At 36.3% G+C, this 23,479-nt stretch overlaps 1 protein-coding gene across 5 annotated transcripts in view; it reads right to left on the reverse strand.

Moving 5' to 3' along the window:
- Positions 1-20,659, reverse strand: part of MYPN (myopalladin) — a 2,130,465-nt gene extending 2,109,806 nt beyond the window's left edge. For 2 of the 5 annotated variants that reach the window (XM_044056369.1, XM_044056367.1), the window contains exon 1: positions 20,444-20,658. The gene's annotated coding sequence lies outside the window, so the exon portion shown is untranslated. Of the gene's footprint in view, positions 1-20,443 lie in introns of all 5 variants that reach the window. The other 3 variants (XM_044056368.1, XM_044056366.1, XM_044056370.1) reach the window with 2 other exon arrangements.
- Positions 20,660-23,479: the final 2,820 nt, after the last annotated feature.

Raw genomic sequence — 23,479 nt, forward strand, 5'->3', positions numbered from 1 at the left:
ATGAACTCTCTTTTGACTGCACGTATCCACCTTTGTCAGGAAGTCTTTCTACCTAGGCCAGTTAATCATCAGGGGTATATCATCTGGGTTGAAGGAAGTTACTACCCTTCTTTTCTCCTCATTTATTAGACCCATAGTAGGATGTAATAGCCGCTTTAGTATGTATCTTTTCAAATATGTCTCAGCTTGAAAAAACCCAGTGATTTCTCACAAAGATGATCAAGGTCACAGCATCCATGTGCTATGCAGAATGCCTTAAAGTGTTATCTTTTTTCTTAGTTTCATGAACCACAGCAGAGATGTGAGGAGACAGCTGACCCAGCATGAAAATCTAAGACTGCTTCACTTCCTTGTTATCTGAGAAAATTGAAAAAATAAAAACTCTTAAATTAAGAGGTATAAGCAACAGTCCAAAGCTTTAGAGGTTAATTCCTCTTCTATGAAAGTACTGAAGAAATAAAGTCAAGCAAACATAGTCACTATAGTAGCTCAGTATTTATTTATGATAAGCAGCTTAATCCACCATCTGGACTTTTAGTTTTTATTTTTCATTTTTCTCAAATAATGGTAGCAAATAGATTATTTATGACACTTCCACCATTGTCATTTTTATAAACACAGAACATTTAACTAAGAAATTTCCCCAGAGTGAATGTACCAACCTTATTGGGTCTTCCTCAAAGGTGATGCAAGCAATAAAGAATATTTATTTTCTTGTACTAAATAATATAGTTTCTTGGGCCAAGTAATGTATGTGTATAGTTTTAAGATATTTGGCTTCTTTAGCCCGTGTTAGGGTGTAGAATGGATGCGACCAACTTGTAGCCCCAGTCTCCTTGCTGAAATCTTTCTGATCCCTCAGTGAGTAACATTTTTGCATGATAAGCCAGTGGTCAGTGAAGGAAAAAGGAAGGCAGTAGAGTGCATGAATTATGCTTAAATGCACATGTCACAGCACATGCACTTCTGGCAACATCTGTACTGTTCATGGTAAAAATAAAAACAAGGATTTGATTTGGCAGCTATACACCTACTATATTTTAAGATACTTTGAATATAAGCTTATTGAACTTTCTCTCTAAAAAGCTTATACCTAGATTAAGCTTAATTGAATAATTAATTAATTGTTTGATCACATTAAGTAACCAGGATGTAGTACTATTTAAGCTTGCTGTTTTTAATTCATTATCATGGTCTGAGGAAGCATATCGTTGATACGTGAAAGCGCTTACCAATTAAAGTTTAATTCAGAATATTTCGTGGTGAGTCCGAGGTTTTTCTTTCATCATTTACTACCTTTTGTTTACCGAGGACTCCTTGGCTGGTGCAGTGTTTCTTTGAATATTTACTGTGTCCACTTAATATCTGCTCCAGCACACGACTATGGCTAATCCAAATATAGAGTTGGACTACAATCCAGAACCGAGGACTGCCTCCCGAGAGCAACAATGGACAGTTATAACGGATAATTCTCAGAATTCTTTATTGGGACTGGATTTTAGTGTACCTACTTCAGCACCAACTGAAACTATAGCTAATATTGAACTTTTTACGGTGAAAGTAAAACAATTGGAAAATGACTTGTTCAAACTTCAATGTTTAGCCTGGCAATGCAAGCACATGGAGGCTTGCCTTCACTTTAGGTTAATCCCCAGAGGCATGCGTATATTATGCATGCCAACTTATGGGGAGAGTCACCCTGTCTTACTAAAGAAGTGGCAGGAAATTAACCTTGAGACTGGCTATAAATATATGCAACTTCTACTGGACTATTTTGGTCCCATTGAGAGCCAGTTGTTAACACAAGTTAATTTGCTTAATCAAGAAATCAAGGATACGTTCCAAGAGGATTTCTGTCAAAAAAGACTTGATTCAGTATACAGACAAGTCAACAATTATGCTTTGAAACTACAACAAATCAAACATTGTAAATTGCAACGTGACCATACTGATTTTGCCACTGGGAATGTCTTCATCTGGCCGAGGAGAACTGATCACGTTTTACGAACTGAGAATCAACTTCAAAACTCAGCGCCATCTGAACACACATTAGTAGCGTCCAATTCGATTGGATCTTCATCTACAGCCCCAGCGGCAGCTTCTGTTAGTGAAGCTTCGGATGAAGCATTCGTTACACCTCCTGAGTTACCCACCATAGTAGATTCAGCCACAGTTTTCTCTACGCCTTTGCCGAATCAAGAGGCGAATCGTAATTTGGGGGCTATAAGGAAAGCAGGGGCTACACGCAGTGTTGCAGTCTTGGATGATCCTCATTTTTTACCGCTACCTATAAGAAAAAACATTTTTCAACGCAACCGAGCAGAGAGTTGGGAAAGGAAGAAGCGGAAGCTTTCAGGGGAAACTTTTGCACAACCAAGAAGAAGACAGAGACCCTAGAACCACTCTACTTCAATTTGTCTAGGTATGTACTTTCTCTCAATGATATGAGCCTTTTGAACAGAGGACTTTCCTTCGTTCCCTCTCAGGGAAGTAATTTATCAGATATCTTAACCGATATTCGTATGTTTGGTAGAACAGTGGCTTTAAAGTTGCATTTTAAGACTGGCTCTGCTGATGTAATTAATTCGGCGTCGCTCAGCGTTTCCAAGCACAAGAAGAAAAGCATTTTTTCTCCTATATTACCAGCCCACATTGACTGTTTTATAAAAACTTGTGAGCAAGACTTGTATGAATATTTTTATGGAGGTTTAAGAAAATGTGCTTATTTCAACATGTCAGAAAATGAAAAGAGATCTTTACACTTTTTTATGCATGAACCAACCTTAACACTAAGACCAGCAGACAAGGGAGGGGGCATTGTTATACTTGATACTGAGCAGTATGTGAGTCTTATGTTTTACCTGTTATCTGATACCTCTACTTATTCTCGGATAGATGAGGTGAGGCTAGATAAAATAATTAAACAGGTTCAAGATACCTTGTATGATCTGCTGATGTGTCGTCAGATCACAAAGGAACTTTACAATTACTTTTATAATGAGTGGCCCCATATACCTGTAATAAAGGGATTGCCCAAAATGCACAAACATGTCCTCCCACCCCCACTACGTCCGATAGTGTCAGGCAGTAAATGGTCTACGGAGAACATCTCAGTCTATTTGGAAGACACACTTAGACCCATTTTATCAGAAATTCCCAGTATCTTGAAAGATATGTATGAACTGATAGCTTTTATGGATAGCATGGATATAGAGCTAGTAAGAAATAAGCACCTACTTATTACTATGGATGTTCAAAGCCTTTTCACCAGCATACCCAATGAAGAGGGCATACAGTCAGTTAGGGAATTGCTACAGATATTTCCAGCCTTTGACACCAATCAAGTAATACTTATTTGCCAACTTTTAGACATGGTGTTGTACAACAACGTTTTTAGTTTCAGGGGGTGCCTATTTCTGCAAGAGATGGGTGTAGCTATGGGCACCCCCTGTGCTAATACATACGCCAATCTGGTGGTTTATCAGTGGGAGAGACAGTTTGTATTCAACCATCAAAGTTTTAGTAAAATCTTATTGTACAGGCGATTTGTGGATGATATCTTAATTGTGTGGGATGGTACTTTAGAAGAGTTTCTCCTGTTCAAAGAATATCTTGAGTCCACTACGCATTTCCTAAGGTTTACCATAGAAGCGTCATATGACTCAGTTAGTTTTTTGGATATTACTTTAGACATTAGAAGGGGAAGACTGATACCCAAGCTCCATAGGAAGACTTGTTGGAAGAACACCATATTGTCATACAATAGTATGCATCCACGCCACACGTTTAGAGGTATTGTCAAAAGCCAATTCCTTAGAATTTCAAGGTTATGTAAGGATGAGAATGATCTAGCCTTAGAAGCGGACAAACTAGAAAAGATTTTTATTGATAGGAATTATGACAAAGGTTTGGTTCAGAGTATTAGAAATAAGGTTTTGGGAAATGCCTTACCATTGAATAAGGAAGATAGAACTGCAACCTTCATGGACAAGAGTTTCAATAGACCATTTAAAGAATCGACAGATAGGCTACATTTTCTAACTACATACACCAATGACTTCCTTTTTTTGAAAGAAATTGTTTCTAACAACTGGAAGATCCTAACTACTGATCAACCAACTCTAGAATTGGTAGGTAAAAGACCAGTTTTTACTTATAGAAATAACAGCAACTTAAAAAGATTGTTATGTGATAGGTTGCCTGAAATATCACCTATGAAGCACTTTAGTTATACTAGGCAGGGTACCTTCCCTTGCAATCGTTGCAATTATTGCAAATTTATTTCTAAGGAACAACTGTTTAGGCATCCCACGGTTAACTATCTCTTTGAACCCAGGTTTGAAGCCACTTGTGAGACTATGGGTTTAATATACTTAGCAACGTGTGTTTCTTGTTCAGCTTTCTATATTGGCTTGACCAAGAGAAAGCTAAAGAATAGAATATATAATCATCAATATGATATCAAGAACAAGAACGAGTTGAATGCATTGGCTAACCATGTCATTTTCTATCCTAACCATTCATTTGTATTTAGAGTATTGCAAATAGTTAAAGAGAGTGGGAAAGGTGGAGATTTTATGAACTTGTTAGAGACCAAAGAGTTACGTTGGATTCTCAAATTGAAAGCACACTACCCCCCAGGATTGAATTCTTATGTTTCCTTAAGATCGCATTTGGCACTGAGGAAATGATCTGCTTTTAATTTAGGACGTATTTAGAAGATTTTGTAGCTAGTTTCATGGTTGTAATTTATACTAGGTATTTAATTATTATATTAATATATAATTGTTGACTATAATTTTTTCATACTCTGAACATCTTTGAATATATTATCTATGTATTCACTAAGTTTTATAATCATGTGCATTTACAGCTCTATTGTGTATAACAAAGTGTTTTCACTTTCATATGAGTACAACCTTATACATGAGCTTTCATGTTCATTATATTTTACTAGTTACATCATATTTTACTAGTTACATCACTTTGGTATTCATCATGTTTATGAGCATTATTACATTTATTTACTTCTGCATATTTTAACACCTTCCTTGTTTAGGATTCATACTTTTACTTTATGAAGCTGTGCTCTTTACCAAATTTGAATAGTTATTTGTTTGTCTCTATACATTTTCAGTATCTTGCTAGATTCAGATTTGGAGTTTTAACTAAATAATTTTAAAAAACGTTGTCACTAATGACAGGCGGTTTTGGTCAGCCTGAAGGTTGTTTGCATTTGTTCAATAACCACAAAGTGATACACTGTATTTATATACGTATAAATATGTCAATATTTATCTATTTATTTATTTTATATTTCCTTTATCTGTAAGTCTATTAATTAGGTAGACGTTGCAGTAGTCTGCTTTTAAGCTAATATGTAGGTTCTAATGTTAGTGCAGATACTGAGCTGTGGCTTGGTTTTTTAAACACATTTTTGAATGTATTTCCTACTATATTTTAAGATACTTTGAATATAAGCTTATTGAACTTTCTCTCTAAAAAGCTTATACCTAGATTAAGCTTAATTGAATAATTAATTAATTGTTTGATCACATTAAGTAACCAGGATGTAGTACTATTTAAGCTTGCTGTTTTTAATTCATTATCATGGTCTGAGGAAGCGTATCGTTGATACGTGAAAGCGCTTACCAATTAAAGTTTAAATCAGAATATTTTGTGGTGAGTCCGAGGTTTTTCTTTCATCATTTACTGCCTTTTGCTTACCGAGGACTCCTTGGCTGGTGCAGTGTTTCTTTGAATATTTAAAGTACTGAAGAAATAAAGTCAAGCAAACATAGTCACTACAGTAGCTCAGTATTTATTTATGATAAGCGGTTTAATCCACCATCTGGACTTTTAGTTTTTATTTTTCATTTTTCTCAAATAATGGTAGCAAATAGATTATTTATGACACTTCCACCATTGTCATTTTTATAAACACAGAACATTTAACTAAGAAATTTCCCCAGAGTGAATGTACCAACCTCATTGTGTCTTCCTCAAAGGTGATGCAAGCAATAAAGAATATTTATTTTCTTGTACTAAATAATATAGTTTCTTGGGCCAAGTAATGTATGTGTATAGTTTTAAGAGATTTGGCTTCTTTAGCCCGTGTTAGGGTGTAGAATGGATGTGACCAACTTGTAGCCCCAGTCTCCTTGCTGAAGTCTTTCTGATCCCTCAGTGAGTAACATTTTTGTATGATAAGCCAGTGGTCAGTGAAGGAAAAAGGAAGGCAGTAGAGTGCATGAATTATGCTTAAATGCACATGTCACAGCACATGCACTTCTGGCAACATCTGTACTGTTCATGGTAAAAAAAAAAACAAGGATTTGATTTGGCAGCTGAGGCTGAATTCTTACAGAGCTCCGGGACTTAATGACAAGGTTTCTCTTTTGTGCATACTGAAATTAAGAAGTCTACTGAGATAGAGCAATGGCCATCTGCTGTTTGTGTTGATGGTAGTTGCACATATATAGGCATGTACTTATTACCATTTGTCTACATGTTCGTATGAGATTTAAGCAAGCATTATATTAGCAACATGTTTTTATAAATCTTGAAATGTGAATGTTGGGGTAACATTTCATGATTGTTTGATTTTTTTTTTTACTGGATTAGGTTTATTTTATATTAGTCTAAGTAGGATTTTTACATGTCCAGCATTTGAGGATGTTTTTTATTTAGCGGATAATATTTGATTGATCATGTATAAAAGTTTTTTATTTTTAACTTGCAGTCTTGTTATTTATGGTATAGTCCCTTTAAATGTTAATTAGTTTTAACATGTGTTTGTAAAGGGAAATGTATATATGGGTGTGGTGTTTTTGCTTTATTTGTCTGAAGAAGTTCGGCTATCAGTTGAATGAAAAGCTTTGTGGAAATACATTATTGCTTAACAAGTTTGACTTCAGTTCTGCTCTTGCCTGGAGTTCCTTTGGAGATTTATTGGTGTGTGTTCCAGTGTGCCTTGTGGATTTTTTTAATAGTATGTTATCTTTCTATTACTATGAAGTGCAATGTAATGTCATTGATCCAGCTAATATTCCCCAATTAGGAGTTGTCAGAGTGCACTGGTACAGTAATAAGTGTGCCATCCTATTGTTAATTCAGCAGTACATGACTAAATATTGGTCTCTGTAGACATTTTAAAATGCTTTATCTTCCTTTGTCACAGGTCCACACCACTAAAACTATATAGTTAATGGTGTATATGTGCGTGTATGTGTGTGTTAATTCTTCATAGTGCAAAATGTCACAGCTCCTCTCAGGACTGCATGAAATCAATGGTTTAGAATGATTCTGCTGAGATCTGGCCTCCAGAAATCAAATGTATTCCTTACACTGAGCAGCAATATCCAAGAGTACTAAAAAAGTACAGCATGCTACACTTTTGTGTATTACAAGATAAGTCCTGTAAGTGCATAATGCAGTTCAGTTTTGAAAAGAAGAGAGAATATTGCAGCTGAGACAAAAATATTTTACTAAAGTACATAAAGTGAATATACTATTGAAGAATCTTGAAAAATAAGTTATTTTGGGGCCACCATTATGCTGAGAGTATACAGAAAGTGAATAATATATGATATAGAACCAATGAAAAGTCACAACCAGAAATGTGATTAGAAATCTGGGAATAATATCATAAAATTGTTAATTGAAGTGTGGCATTTCAACTAAACACTAGTGCAGCATGTAATATAATGTCTGCTGAAACGTTTAAACCAATGAATCTGAAGCAGTCATTTTGTACAGCTTTGACTTATTATTATTATGGCCACCATGTACAACTGAATGATTAGAAGGTGCTTATGTGTAAATATAAAAGTAATAAATGCATGATTCCATTCCAGATGACTGAACAAGATTTGCCTGACATTTTGATTAATTGGACTTTCAAGGCTTAGCATGCTGAAAAGAATTCATAGTGTGAATGCACAGTTACAGCATAGAGCAGAAAATGTTTAGTTTGATGACTTACTTCAAGTGGAAGATTTATTTTCTTGCTGGGATTGTTTACCAGTAAATCATCATATTCATATAAATTCTGCAGTCATACCAGTAATGCTTGATTCAAGAAAGCTTTAGCAGATATGCAGAACAGAATTTAAAAATAATTAAATTGCATGGAGAAAATGTATGTGATTCAGAAACTGACAAGTATAATGAACTAGACAATGGCATGGCTAATTTACCTTTGGATAGGTACACAAGACCTTAAAGCTATAAAAAGAGAACAGTGTCAATTTCATTGAGCTGAGAAAGTGGCTTGTGCCATGTCAGAAACAAAGGAACAAAATATTTCTAAATATGAGGCAAGCCAAGGCTTTTTGGCAACTATAACTTATATGGAAAGTTCCAAAATAGATGCATCTAATTTGCTTTTGGGAAGGTACAGACTTCTGAGACTTCCAGTTGGTACTTCATTAACACTTGAAGTGTTTCAGAAAAAATATCCACAAATAACCTCCTTACAACTTGTCAAGATGATCTTCCCTCACTGTTTGTAATTACAGGATAAATCCTATAAGTGCATAATGCATTTATAATTTCTTAAACATCTTACAATTCTACTTTTACAAATAATGTGATTCAAATAGGTTATTACGTTGTAATCTTAAATGTACACTATTGTATATACTTTGTATAGACGCTATAATTACATTTGTGCATTGCACTTCTTTGCTTTTGGCATTAATTGCTATAACCCATGTTGTGACTGAAAAGGGTCAGTAGACCAGCTCAACTAGCTGGTTAACAGAAGGAAGGAAATACATAAATTAAATAAATAACTAACTAAATAAATAAATAACTGATGACATGCTAGCATGGGGTTAGAACACAGAAGAGCACGATATGCTTGACAAATTGAATTAATGGGTAAGATAAGGTAGAATAACTGCAAGTTGCATAAAAGTGCAATACTTCACATGAAATATATGGGTCATGTCTTCACAACGGAAAGCTGATAGCAAGACAGTGAGAAAGTAAGCATCATAGTTTAAATGCCTTTACTTGAGAACAGTCGAGCTCTATTGTGATTTCATATGTTCATAGGTGTGCACTAGGCTAATGGCCCTGGAGCCTTTACAAGCCTAGTCCATAGAAGTGCCTTGGCATCGTGCTGCCTGACATTAGTTAAAAGTGCCTCTGTTTCCTGGAATGATATAACATCTTTCAAAGTTTACTTTAAACTAGTTGGATAGATATTAAGAAAATGATTGTGGCACGATGTGGAAGTGTACTGGAGTACAGAAAAGTAAATGTCTTTTAAATATTTAAGCATGTAGTAACCGAAGTGCAACATTTAAGTATTTTGATGTAAACAAGTCAGTTACATTGTAAGTAAATCTCAGTCATAATGGTACTGGTACAGCAACTCTGCAAAAAGGGAATGCCAGTGAAAAGATTTTCAGGCAGAAAGAAAGCTAGTAATCATAGCATACAAATGTGAAAAGTTCCATGAATATATTTATTGAAAAGCTATGCTCATGAAAAGAGAATATAAACCAAAGAACACATTATAAGCCCTTGTATAAGGCACTATTAAGATTGTGAAGAGCATTACTGCTGACTTCAAAAGTATGACTTAGTTTTAAAGTTCAAAGTAGGAAAATTAATACAAATGGTAGATATCTTGAGTCATGCTTGCCATTTTATTGACATAGCAGTAGGATTTACCGAGAAAGGAGCTAGAAGTTCATTAGCTAACTCTGCATTTGTCAATAACAAAAAAGAGTAACATATTACTGAGAGTGATGCAAAGATGAGAATGCTTTGAGATATTGCAGTGAAGATTAGCCTGAACTGGAATTTTACATGAGGAAAGAAATTTAGCAATGCATTTCCTGTACAAAATAAATCAGTTGTATACAAGGTTGAATGTTTAAAAGCATATAAAATCATCATCATCATCTTCTTTTGGCTGTTCTCGTTAGGGGTCGCCACAGCAGATCACCTATTTCTATTTCTTCATGTCCTCTGCATCTTGCTCTGTCACACCAACCACCTGCATGTCCTCTCTCACCACATCCATAAACCTTATCTAAGGCCTTCCTCTTTTCCTGTTACCTGGCAGCTTCATCCTTAGCATCTTTTTTCCCAATATACTCAGCATCCCTCCTCAGCACATGTCCAAACCAATGTAATCGTGCCTCTCTGGCTTTGTCTCCAAACCTTCCAAACTTAGCTGACCCTCTAATATACTTATTCCTAATCCTGTCCACCCTCGTCACACCCAGTGCAAATCTTAACATCTTTAATTCTGCCACATCCAGCTCAAACGCCTGCCTTTTTGTCAATGCCACTGTCTCCAACCCATATAACATAGCTGGTCTCATTACCCTCTTGAAGACCTTCCCTTTCACTCTTACAGGTACGCGTCTGTCACAGATCACTCCTGACACTCTTCTCCACCCACTCCATCCTGCCTGTACTCTCTTCTTCACCTCTCTTCCACACTCACCGTTACTCTGAACTATTGACCCCAGGTATTTAAACTCATCCAAAATAATAGTGCCTAATCATCTAAGGAAGGGAATAATGGCAAAATGATACGAGTCATACTCAGGAGCTGCGAAGGGCAGAGAAAGAACTTACAATGCATTATCCTGGCCATGAATGTCAGTGTGAATTGAACAAAAGGTTTGAGATTGGTGGTGTGCAATGTGCATCATAATAATATGAGAGATGAAAGGATTTCTTAGCTAGTCCAAGGAAAACTTGTAGTAAAGTTAGAAAACACTTGTTTGATTTTATTTATTTAGTTATTTATTCATTTGTGCTTGACTACCAGGAAAGTCCATCATGACATATATGTGTGACGTGCAAATTGTTATTCAAAACTTCCTGAGGTTGTGAAGTTAACTACATCCTTACTTGTAGTTTTTTTGTTAATGCACTTAAAGCTACATTTTAGATGGGATTCTTCATGTGGTAATACCTGGTAATGTTGCACAGATATCCAAGTATGAAACTGAAGATAATTTTTTCAGAGCAGAGGGAATTTCAGCATGTGACCTCTTGTTCAAACTATTCATAGTCCAATGGTAAAGCTGAAAGGACAGTTTGAATTGTGAACAACCTGATGAAGAAAGCTCACAGCATTTACACTATGGCTTGATTTTCGTATAGGAAAACTACTTTGCATGTTGTAAGATTCACAAACCATTTATTGAGGAGTCCTAGGTTAAAGAGAAAAATTCTTATCTCTGCATCCTTGCTTCAGCCTAAAAACGTGACCGCAGTTACAGTGACTTAGAGAAAAACAGTCTGTAGACCAAGGCTCCCTACTTTTAGAGAGGAAGGGAAAGGGTAGAGTGAGACTGCATCAAAGAACTGTGAAAACACCAGAGGGAGTGCTTGTGAAGCAGTATGAGCAGCTAATGTGCTGCAAACACTGAGAATGGAATGTTCTGGAGAAAAAAACAGAGGCATTTGTTCAAAATGAATGTGTGTATACTATGCGCCTTCCAGCAAACAGGCAGTCTTGAAGGTGTCAAGAGAGAGAGACGTATACCAACAGACATTACCTTAAGCTTCAGTGGATAAACATTTTGTTCATTTGAGTCCAAAATATATTGGTAACGTGTCAGATGGGCACTTAACCTGCAGCAGTTCCAAACATTTTGTCATGAAAAGTGCAGCCTACAGACTCTCTGAAATACTTCAAGTATAAAAGAGTGTTAAGAAAGCCAGAAAGAATATTTATAATTTAAACAATGCACAGAAATGTAATACAGACAATACAAAACAGTCTAGCTTTTACCTATGTACACCCACATAGCTCCTCCTTTGATGTAAAATAGAAGCCTTTAAATTCTTGCGGGGAGGTAGTATATTTGTGGCTTTAAGATATTTGGTACCCTTAGTCTGTAGTCTGGTGTCCTGTAAATGCTGCACACTCTGGAACACATGCAAATGAAGCTGATCACATGCATCTGGTGTCTGTCTTTCATTGTGCCATCCTGATACCAATATTACAGACTATCTCTGAAAGTACTGCTACCTCCCACTTCAAGTTTCTATTAAGTATAATGCTATATAATAAATGAGGGGCTCATACTGGGGGCACAACCAGCATAAAATGTAGGATAACACAACTATAATATACCTCATAGAACATCAAGGTTTAAAGAAGGAAATAGTAGTTTCAGGATAGGAGCAAATGTAGTTCAGCTGTAATATATTTGAAAAAATATTAATATGGTGCATTTTCTTTAATATTGACATATGTGCGCTTATATCTTTATATGATAATTTACTGAAGATGTTTAAAAAACAGTAGTATGTCATTGAGTTGAACTGTCCGTGTCATGCAATATGTGTGGCTTCATATGGACAACAGTAAGATTCACCTATGTAAGTATGAAAACTTAGTTTAAAATCATATAGTAGTACTGTTGTTTGTACACTGTAATCTTTTGGGCTGTATCTCAAAATAAGTACTTGTATCTGTCACATCATGTGTGGTTATAAGAAAATAACTAAATATCCAATTCTATGTATGATGACACATAGACCGAACTACATTTCTGAATGCGTTATAAAGAATAAATTAGAAATGGATGTATAACACAGGGAGAACCACTTCGTAAAAACAGAATCATTCATCTTGGGAACAAAAGCTTATATAAAATTAATTTTAAATTATGCAGTGAATCCATAACAGATATTCCAAATGGGAAAATCAGAATTATTCCCCTGCTCATGCTTCCTTGGATGTGAAGCAAGACACACAGTTACAGTGACAAGTACATGGCGATTGGAGATTAAGGTTACAAGCTCATTATGCTGCCCATATATGTTACCACAATAGCAGTTGTTGTTTGTCTTTCGGCTTTTTCCCGGGAAGGGGTCGCCACAGCGGAACTCCAGTCCGCTAATGATTGGCAGTAGAGTTTTACGAAACACTGAGGTGCCAGCTCGACGCCTAATGTTCAACGAAGGCATGCCCATTTATGCACGCATGTCTTTCAAACGCTACCTAACAGGGGAGAGGACATGCAGACTCCACACAGAAGGCACTCCCAAGCGAAGCCAAGAATCGAACGGGAGAACATCTTGCTGTGAGGTAACAATGCTACCGCCATACCACCGTGGCATGTTTCCCAAATTCCATACTGTCCTAGTAGTCTGAACGTCAGAGACATTGCTGTCATGTCTCTAGCATTCATTAACTCTGCCTGTACTTTGCAGATTGTGACAGTCTGAGAGAAGACAAAGTAAGACGTGACAAGGTCGTTGGATGAGGATATTGAGAATGGTAGATGTCTTCCTCGAGAGCTCGTTTAGATGTTTGTGTGATAAAAGGAGAGGTCATAACAAGCATGACCAGTACATCTGGATGTTCTTAGCTCAAACAAACTCTTCTTTAATATGGAACCCATGAATAAACCATTTAAGGAGAATGCAATCACTGCCCCTTCTGAGAATGACCATAACTAACTGCAAACTTAGCAGATGAAGCTGAAGGGCATCCCAGCTCCAAGAAGAAGAATTGCGCAAATATAGCTGGCATGGATGTTACTTAAAGATTTTTGTGCACATTTCTAATGAGACAAACAGCCAAATATACATTTATACACAATAACTCTAGGAACTGTGTTTAATTTGAGAATGAGACAGAATCAGTATTTTAGAGCCCACAGCCTCTAGGGCACAGGACTATATCACAGGGAGCAGGTACAGAAAACAAAGCTTTATAAGACAGTCTTCTGTGAAAGACTGAGTGGGGAGGTGCATTATAAAATGCTATTACCAAGTAAATGTACGTGCATATTATTAAGAGCACCACAATCATTTAGTATTATGTATGGTAGTGAACCATTTTGTAGCATGCTGTAAAGTAAATTTGATTTGCTTACTGGAATGAACAGCTACACAGCCCTGCAGACGAAGGAGGTATGTGTGTCATGGAATGGCACCATGTTCTTTAATACTCAACCTATCCAAGGACTGAAAGGACCATTAAAACAAGTATTTCAAAATGAATGTAATAGTAAAATCATGGCAATGAGCTCAGCTCATTAACAAATTTACAGTTTTAAATGTTAAACTTTTTAGCTTGTACTGACTCAAAAAATTTAGTACAGAAGCACTACAGTCTACTGATTATTTTACTCTGGTAGAAATTATATTGTAAACCATTGACTTTATCTGGAGTGAGAAAGGCCTTAAGAAGTTAACTCCCCAGTGTCATTATTGTTCAACTAGCAAACAGTCTAGCATTATTGGTGAACACATAAAGGTTCCCTGTATATAGACATACCTGCTTGCTGTGTACCTTACCTTCTTATATACATATGGTACTGAATCATATTACTTATATCTCAAGATGTTATGCCACAGATGTACTTATTTCTGTTCTTAGGATTATGCTGATTTATTTCATCCATTATATTTCTATGTGCAAGTAGGCTAATAAATGACGCTAACCCATTTTAGTGCATGGAGTGCAGTAATTACACTCCAATATTCAAAAAACGAAAACCGGTTAAGTGCCAGAGTAGTCCGAGACCCAAAGTTAACATTGTTAAGCACCCCCCTGCTTAAGTTGTTATGGACAGGTCTAGTGCTAGGCAGTGAAATCTACCTGTACTAACCAGCAAATGATAGCAGCAAAACAAAAGATTTGTTTCTGCCTGCTGTCCGTACTGGTAACATGTCCCTAACTTCCTCTAAAAACTTAGAAAGTTGCAAGCATAACAGGATGTGTTAACATGTATAGTCTGAAGGATACAAACTCTGAAACACAAATGTACATCATTATTTAGTGACTTCAATCCTCAGTGGCTTTTCTGAAAAAAAAAACAGATTTTATGAGGAACAGACCAAAAATATGAAGCAATAATCTGGACATTCTGTGAAAAATCTAGTCAGCTGAGAGGCATGAAAGGTAAGTATAGATTTAATGGACTGCATTACACTGCCTTTCTGACAGCATCCACTAAGTGTTTAACCCCTTTGAAAGCTAGCAAAACACTTAGTGTTTTTTTTCTATAACTAATAGTACATTAAGCAGATGAAGCTCTATGCACTGCAAAAAATTATGATCGTGTCACTGATCATAATCTTGACTTATGTGTTCTCGACATAGATGTGAAGATTGCCCTCTCAAGCTTTGCTCTCGAAATTAATTTCTTGCCATCCATGTCTCAAACACACAATAAACAGATTATGATAGGTGACCCTGTCATAATCCTCTATATTATAACTGTCACCATACTTCTTATAATATGTGAATTCTTATGTTTGCTAATTATTATACACATTAATATGTTTTTGGAACTTTTCTCCACTGGGCTAGATTAAAAATGAGTTATGTTCAGTTGGACAGGTTTATATTAGATCATCGAAAATGCAGAATTTTGAATGATCTAATATCGAACCCAATATCGCAAACGCTGAAAACATTGAAGCTGCACAAAACCGAATTCTTTCCTAGGGAAAGAATTTGGTTGGCCGTTGTTGTGGCTTTGCTGTTTTCAGCGATGCGGTGGAAAGTTATGGATTGGGTTAAGGTAAGTGTGTGATTGTGCGGATATTCAGATTAGGGCGTGGGTTGGGTGAGTGCGCGATAGTGAGAATTTGGGGTTAGGGGCAGGTTAAGTGAGTTAGGGTTAGGGTGCGGGTAAGGTGAGTGTGCGATAGTGAGAATTTGGGGTTAGTAGCGGGTTAAGTGAGTTAGTGTTAGGGCATGGGTGAGGTGAGTGTGCGATAGTGACGGACCTTAGGGTTAGGGTCTGGGTTAAGGGAAGTGGATGGATAGTAGTGTAGTGTAGGGTTAGATGTAGCTTTTAAATGTATGTGTGCAGAATATTAAACCCGAAAATGTCGAACCCACGGTACGTATGGCGAATTAGGTATGTGTGGTGTTTTTAAGAGTTTTGGGGAGGGTTTGTGTGTTTGTGAGTGTGTCGCGGAGTATTAGGTGTGTGTTAGAGTACATAGGTGTAGAGAGTGGCAGTGTTTGTATCTGTGTGATGTGTGTTTGTGCGAGGGGGTGTGGAATGTATGTTGGTGGGTTTTGTGTGTGTTGGTGTTTAGTGCGACCTCAGAGTTAGTATATATAAGGAGGGGGATGGGGGGTGTAGCCCCCCACATGGGGAGTGCTGGGAAGCTTGCCCCCTGCTTATAGTAAGTGTGTTAGTAAGTGTGTGTGTGTGTTTGTGGTGTGCGGAGGTAGGTGTAGTTGTGTTTGTGTGTGTGCTTTAATGGTCACGGTTTAGGGTTTCGTGGTCTGGGGTTTTGGTTTTTTGGTGTTTTGGCTTTATAGTCTCGAAATACTGAAATTCGATATTTCAGTATTTTGAGATTATAAAGTGAATCTATATATATATATATATATATATATATATATATATATATATATATATATATATATATATATATTTATATATATGGTGCTGTCCCATTTGATTTAGACATGTCTAATAGTTTTTGACTACTTTAATGTAAGACGTCTTAGCACAGTATTTAGGACAATAAACTGTTCAGCCTTTTGCATTGCTCATTATAAAATGGAAACTCCTTTCTGGAGAAAAGACACCTTTGCTTTCCTACTTGGGAAGGGAGCAGTTGACAGATCATGTGTAAGGGTTATGGATAGTGAAGGAAAGATAGTGTTAAGTGTCATGGATAGTATAGGAAAGATAATGCAAGGTACAGGGTTATGTGGAAAAGGGACAATAGTAATAGTGTCAATTCCATTCTTTCTCTCTTGAATTTTAAGTAGGATGTATACAGAACTTAATGATCTGATAAGTGGTTGCTATGGAAGAATGAATGCAAATATCATTTTGGAGATTACTAAACATCTGGATGAGTAATTAGAGTCCATAAATCTAGCACATAGCCTCAGTCTGGAAGACACAGAGCTAGATAAATGCAAATAGATTCATCTACAGATTCAAATGGACATAGATGGATGCATACAGATACTATATAGGTAATTAGAGTTTTACAGCCAGAGGGAAAATGTCAGAAAAATAAAATACAATCAGAAAAGAAAGTATGTGGTTCACTTGTTAAAAACCAAGATTCAGAGCCAAACTGAAAAGTATCATAACACAGATCACAGCTTTTAAAAATAATTCACTTATTAGAAAGCTTGCTCAGAAGCCATACAGACATTCACAGAAAATGAGACACTCCACCACACTTTGAGAAGCAGGAAGCTGGGCATTTGGAATTAGCTCACCATACAAACTTAAGCAGCTTGTGTGGGAGGGACAGGAAATGTTTAGTTATCCTACAGCTCTGACGTCTATAGCAGCTGGAGTTTTATGCACATTCTCTTGCTAGTAGTGCATATCAGCTGTAGAATAGCCGAAATAGTCCAGGAAAATGAAGCATCTACCGGCCATATGGAGTTATGTAAACAAACAATGCAGGAATGTTCTGGGCTGGAGGGATGCTCCATGGAGATATTATCCATCATCAGCTCTTCTAATCCTCTTAATTGACAAGAACTAATATAATCACTTTCCAACTATTCTACAACTTCTTCATGAAAGTACTGTAATTGTATTAACTCAAAAATTAAATAAGCTTTTGCAGGTCTACTAAATTATGATTTAATTTGGTTTTAGATTAAAAAAAAAAGACAAGTTTTTATTACTGCAATAGCTATTTTAGTATAGTGGAGTGTAATATCTGGTCATTTGAATAATGGAAGCTCGCTCATGAAGGAAAGCATACTGAAAATAAATCTGTAAAATCAGACAAGTATTCTGACATGTTGTGGTAGAATTCAGTATCGACAAGTGCCAGGAAATGTGCAAAGGAAATAAACACAAAGGTAGAGTGGTTGACAGATACTGCCAGATATAGCACCTCGGAGATCAAATATGACATAGAAATTTCTATAAAAAAACTTTGCAGATGAATGAGCAAGTACAGAAAAAATAAGGTATGGTACCAGTACATACTGAGAGACCACAAATGATACAAGAAGGTGAGCAACCCATTTCCTATGCATATTAATTTCCCAAATGGCTCTCCTCTATTGCATTCTGAATCCCTCATCTTACACAGAATGTGGATCACTCAGTGCAAATCAGAAGGGTTGAATGTATCTCAGACTTTCATGTTCCTCATATAATCAGTCACAAAAACTGTCAGACTCCTTGTTCTGAACAACAACTCAATATTAAATAATTCTGTTTTTGCTGGGAGTCACAGTTAGCAACATACTGGCTATAGGATTCTGAGGAAATATTTCACTACAGAAAGAGTGTCAAGAGCTTATATTATTCTGTCATCTGAAGTGGCTAGTACATATGCAGTTAGAATATTCAGACAAGCAACAGGCAGTATAGCACGTAAGAACGTAACACAGAGCAATAAAAAAATAAATAAAAATAAAAAAACATGGAGTAGAAGATTAGAAATGGGCACCTTCATTTATTATGCTGTAGAAATGACAGTTCTCAGAGAATGTACTGCAAATGCTAGAAAATATAGGGACAGCCCATAAGTATTTGGTCTTTTCTGCTAGCAGAATTATTTTCAATAAAGACATCTATACTACATGTCAGAACATCATCCATAGTGTATATTATCCTGTTCAACAATAAACATAGCTTTTTCTTCTTCTTGTTGACAGCAAACTGATAACCAGAAAAATATATTTTTTATCTTCATAGGCACGGATAGAGTCCACAGTTCTGCAGATTTTAAAATGTTGTCACTCACACATTCTGCAATATTCTGAAATGCTTCCGGATTCATTTTCCTCTCGTCACTTACAGCAGATTGACCTGATTATTTGGTCTCTTCCCATCAAACTCCAATACTGTGAAACAGATTGCACTATCCCACTTTCATCTCCTCACACTGGCCTGGTTTCCTTCCTTTCTAGTTTGGGGACTGCATCCTCTTACAACCTCCATCACTTTAGGGCTTCCTTTCTGCCACTCCACTCATACTCATAAAGCATTTTCAAGTACCTTGTAAATCTCCTTCCACCACTAACTTGATTTCATCTTCATTATTGTGCCATTCAATGCTTTTATTATGACTTGAAAAGATAAAAGCATATCTCCCAGTTCAGACCTGTGATGAGAGCACTGAATTTGCTTTGCTCCTTTACTGAATAGCTTCAGTGACCATTGTTTTAAGTCTCGCGTTTTCATCTATTCTATACCATGAAACGAGACAATATTTCCTTTGTTGTTTCTCCAACTACTTCCCTTTTCACTAAGGTAATACTTGGAAGTTATTCTTTTCTCATTGTTGCTTTATTGTCCCCCAGTTTACAGATTCATTTAAGCAGTACATGCACTTGATAAGCAATTACATATGTAAGTGCCTAACCAGTTTTAATTAGCTCACTGGCTGGTTGTTGTAGTTGTTTGAAATTTAGAAACGACTGACATAGTAGTGATATGCAGTCGTACATATGTATATCGAAGGTAACAGCAACAATAATATACGTAAAAGGTAATTAAAGTTGTTTTTCCTTTAAAGTATGCATAACTCTAGCACTAAAATAACAACTGGCATTTCTACAGATTAGCTGATGAATGTGTCTTTTTGCCTCATCTTATTTTTCTATACCACAAAATCACTAATTAGCAAATTAGGCATAATTGTCATGCATAACTTATATCTATTAAGATTAGTTCACGTGAATTATTTCACTTCACTGAGTCCGATCATAAACTATATGGACTAGTCATATGGAAATGCATAGTAATTCACACTGCTTATTACACTATTATTACTGCATTAGTTTTCTGCATCTCAGCTTTTATTTTTTGGCTACTTGCATATTAATTCTAAGGACTGACTGATTCAAGATCGTTGCTTACAGCAGGAATAAAGTAGAAGTAACACATGTTGCTGACACTCACATTTCAGAGTGCGGTGGAGTCAGGCTGAGGGCTACCTTTCTTGCAAGTACTGTTTCTGCAGCTGTTGTGTACATTAATCCTGACTGCAGATCCCCAACCACTAAACTAAATATAGTCTCAGTGTCATTTTACATGACAAAAAAAAGAAGAAAAAGAAATGCATGTCTCTGACTAGGTAATATTACACCACTTCAGTGTCCTTAACTAAGAAATTAATTAAATTGAAATATCTTAATATAATATTTGATGTTTTTACGCTACAGAGTATTTATTCTAAATAAGGATCCCCAAGAAAATTCCAAGCATGTAGTGCAGTAAATAACATTCTATGAATCCGCCAATAGGATAGAAAAGCATAGCTTGGCAACCCCTCCTCCAAGCTCTTCAAGCTGACTAAATATACAGAACCTTTTCTTCCTGTTAGATTCCAGCCTAAATGCCCAAGTGTCATACAAGCTTTATACCTAGGAAGTCGGCATTCTAGCAACTGCTTGAGATGCTTGGAATTTTATGCATTGTTGCCTGTTTTAATGAATACTTTAGAAAGCCAATTAAACCATCATAAAAAATCAAACTGTTGTTACCTTTTGGTTTGCCCAGATGATGCAGTCAGAGCTGGCAGGCTTATAATGACAATAACCAAGAAGTGCTCTGAGATGAAAACTAGGATAGCAGTGCAGTTCTTCAGAGCCTTGGGGACAGGAACAAGCTACAGCCCAGAGGTTGTGGGGAATTAACCTTGGTAATGGGAAGATGGCGGTAAGAAGCTTGGGCAACCTGTCACCACAGAAGCAGTAACATGTGTCAGCTAGCAAGGTCCAAAGTTATTTTGGGCAGCACAAACCATGTGCCTGTGAAACATCCCACCTCATTGGGCAGGAGAGCATTGAGCAAACGGGATTTCACTGCTACAGCAGCAAGCAGCACTTACGGCAGTCACTCAACTACCACCTATAGAATTTCTGTTATACACTCAACAAACGTGTTGTTTCACAGAAGGAATCCTCTCGTATTCACTCAACAGAAAATGCTATTGCATTTTCAGCTTTCGCCATTATGCTATATATCCGAGGTTAACTACACCAATGTTGTTTACATAATTTAGCTTGGGACAAAGTACTAAGATTATTTTGTTTTCTCTGTCACTGGAACAGGTCTGTTTTACATTCAATAACACATATAATTAATATAGCTAGCATAACAAAGAATGGTAAATAATTTCTAATTAGCTTGTGGTTCTTATTACTAGCTTATTTAAAAAGCCAGTATGCCCTTTTAAGTAGCATATACAGCTTTCTAATTTTCCCATCCATTTTTGAACATAAATGTTTTTAACTCTTATCCAAATGCTACAATGTGTGTAAAAAAGTTTGCGTCTTTTTGACAGCAAGTAAGTGCAAAATAGACTCTTCTTAGGCTAATCCTAATAAAACCGTCTCATAAACAACAGAAAATGTACTTATGGAGTATATTATGTGAATGTGTCTTAAATGGATCAGAACCTGAATGTAAATTGGAAACATTCATTTTAGTACTAGAAAATATAGAGAGAAGATAAATATGTAATTTGCAAGATTTCTGAAATCAAATTAGGAGCAAAAAAATTAAAATTGCTTCATATTTTTCTTGCAATCACAAATAAAACTTTTGATCAGAATGGAATTTCAAATCTAGAATCTATTTTAAGTTTGTTTATAAATAGTGTTGCAGTAAAAACCACAAAGGTAACAACAAAATCTAGGGGGAAGGGCAATAATTTAACAAGAACATGCATCACATTTTGGTATTGTTGCATAATTACTGGCACTATAATGAATATACAGATAAAGCAGCCATATGGGGTTTCATTTCAAATATAAGGTCCCTGAAGTTAAATTTTTTTTCATTTATTCCTCTGACAAGACCCAACAGCTTTAGTGCACATGTGATGAATGGTGGCCCATTATTATGTCTTGTACACATAAACAAATTGTTCTGTGAAACTTATCACAGTGACAGTTGAAATATGTTTCATTTCCAACAGTGGATAAGTTAAGTATTTATTTAAAAAAAAAATCAGATCTTAAAGGGTATGACAATCCAGTTTGAAATGCAAGATTAATTTCCTGTGCTTATATTTGCATTCTTCTCCCACATTGTGGACAACTACCCAGTGTGTGCAGTTTTCTTACTTGCCCACGATGGCACAAATTAATTCACAGGTTCCCACCTATGCTGTTATTTCTCTCACTATCTAATCTCTGTTTCTTAAAATACAGTGGTTATTTTGATCATTTATCTTTAGGTATCACTGACCCTCCTTCACGATAAAGCAGATTTCTTCAACCCAGCGAGAACAGATATGTCTGCTCATGTGTATTTGTGTCCGTGTGTGTGTGTGTGTGTGTGTGTGTGTGTGTGTGTGTGTGTGTGTGTGTGTGTGTGTGTGTGTGTGTGTGTGTGAGGGAGAGATAGAGACAGAGGGAAAGAGAAAGAGAGACATCTATCACCACTATTTTGTTAGTTAAGCTAAAATATGTTAATATTCTAAGTCTTTGGTTTACCATACAATAATAAAATAAATGTTAATAAATATCAATAACTCAAATTTTTACTTTCTCTACCATGTTGTTAAACTGATTTAGTCGATACTTATTGCTTATGTTGCTGTGTTATTTGTCTTTATTTGTATTGCTGTTAATATCATGACTGTGAGAGCTTTTAACTAACCAAAAATCTATAATTCTGTCTAATCCCACTGGCTTGTAAAGCAGCAGCCTAAGACACTAGTAGACCAAGTTTGCGGCAGCAACCAAGTTGCCAGTGCAGACAGGTGGAGAGAAACTGACAGACTTTTTTGCATTCATTTGGTTAATTTATTTACTAATCAGGTAGGTTTAATAGGCACAATTATTTCTTTCCTGACTTAATTCAGAAACGCTGTCTGGTGACGTGACTTAGAGTCACAGAGATGGTTAAAACTGAAAGAATCAAACTGGGACTGAAGAATGGAGCTCAGTAGCAGCTCAGACACTTAATGCTGTCTGGGTACTAAGATTAGCATGGCAGTGAGTACTTGGTTTGTATGTAGTGTTATCTGCTGGAGACTGGCTACTGTGCACACAAATATGCATGCATGGCAGTGAAAAAGATAATATGACTACTGTGCTGCATCTATTTCAAAAAATTTACAGACTTCAGCTTGTTAAATTACACAGGGTAGGTGGGTTCATCCACATGATCAGTGGTCAGGGTTCTTATATAATCTGGAGGATCCAGCTGAGGGCAAGAAAATCAGAAACCTAACTTCTTTGGACAGATAAAGTATGGCAGCAGCAGTTCCTGTGACAGGCAACAATATGAACTTAGGCAGATTCAGGAGCCTGCATATCTAGTCTACTCAGACAACTGCATTTTCATAACTCAAGGGGTAATAGCAATAACAGTAAACAGAACAGTAATAATATTATTTTCACCAATATAATTTGCATGTGTCCTGCACCCCAACACTGACTCCTTAGGGAAAATGAATGGGATATAACAGACAAGTTGCAGGATCCTTTAGATCAGTCAGGAAGAGAAGTACCAATAAACCTTAAATGACAAAGAAAATTTTTAAAAAATCAGGCTAACAAAGGACC

Source organism: Protopterus annectens, chromosome 14.part0 (genome assembly GCF_019279795.1).
Source record: "Protopterus annectens isolate FY-2018-M chromosome 14.part0, PAN1.0, whole genome shotgun sequence".
Classification (NCBI taxonomy): domain Eukaryota; kingdom Metazoa; phylum Chordata; order Ceratodontiformes; family Protopteridae; genus Protopterus; species Protopterus annectens.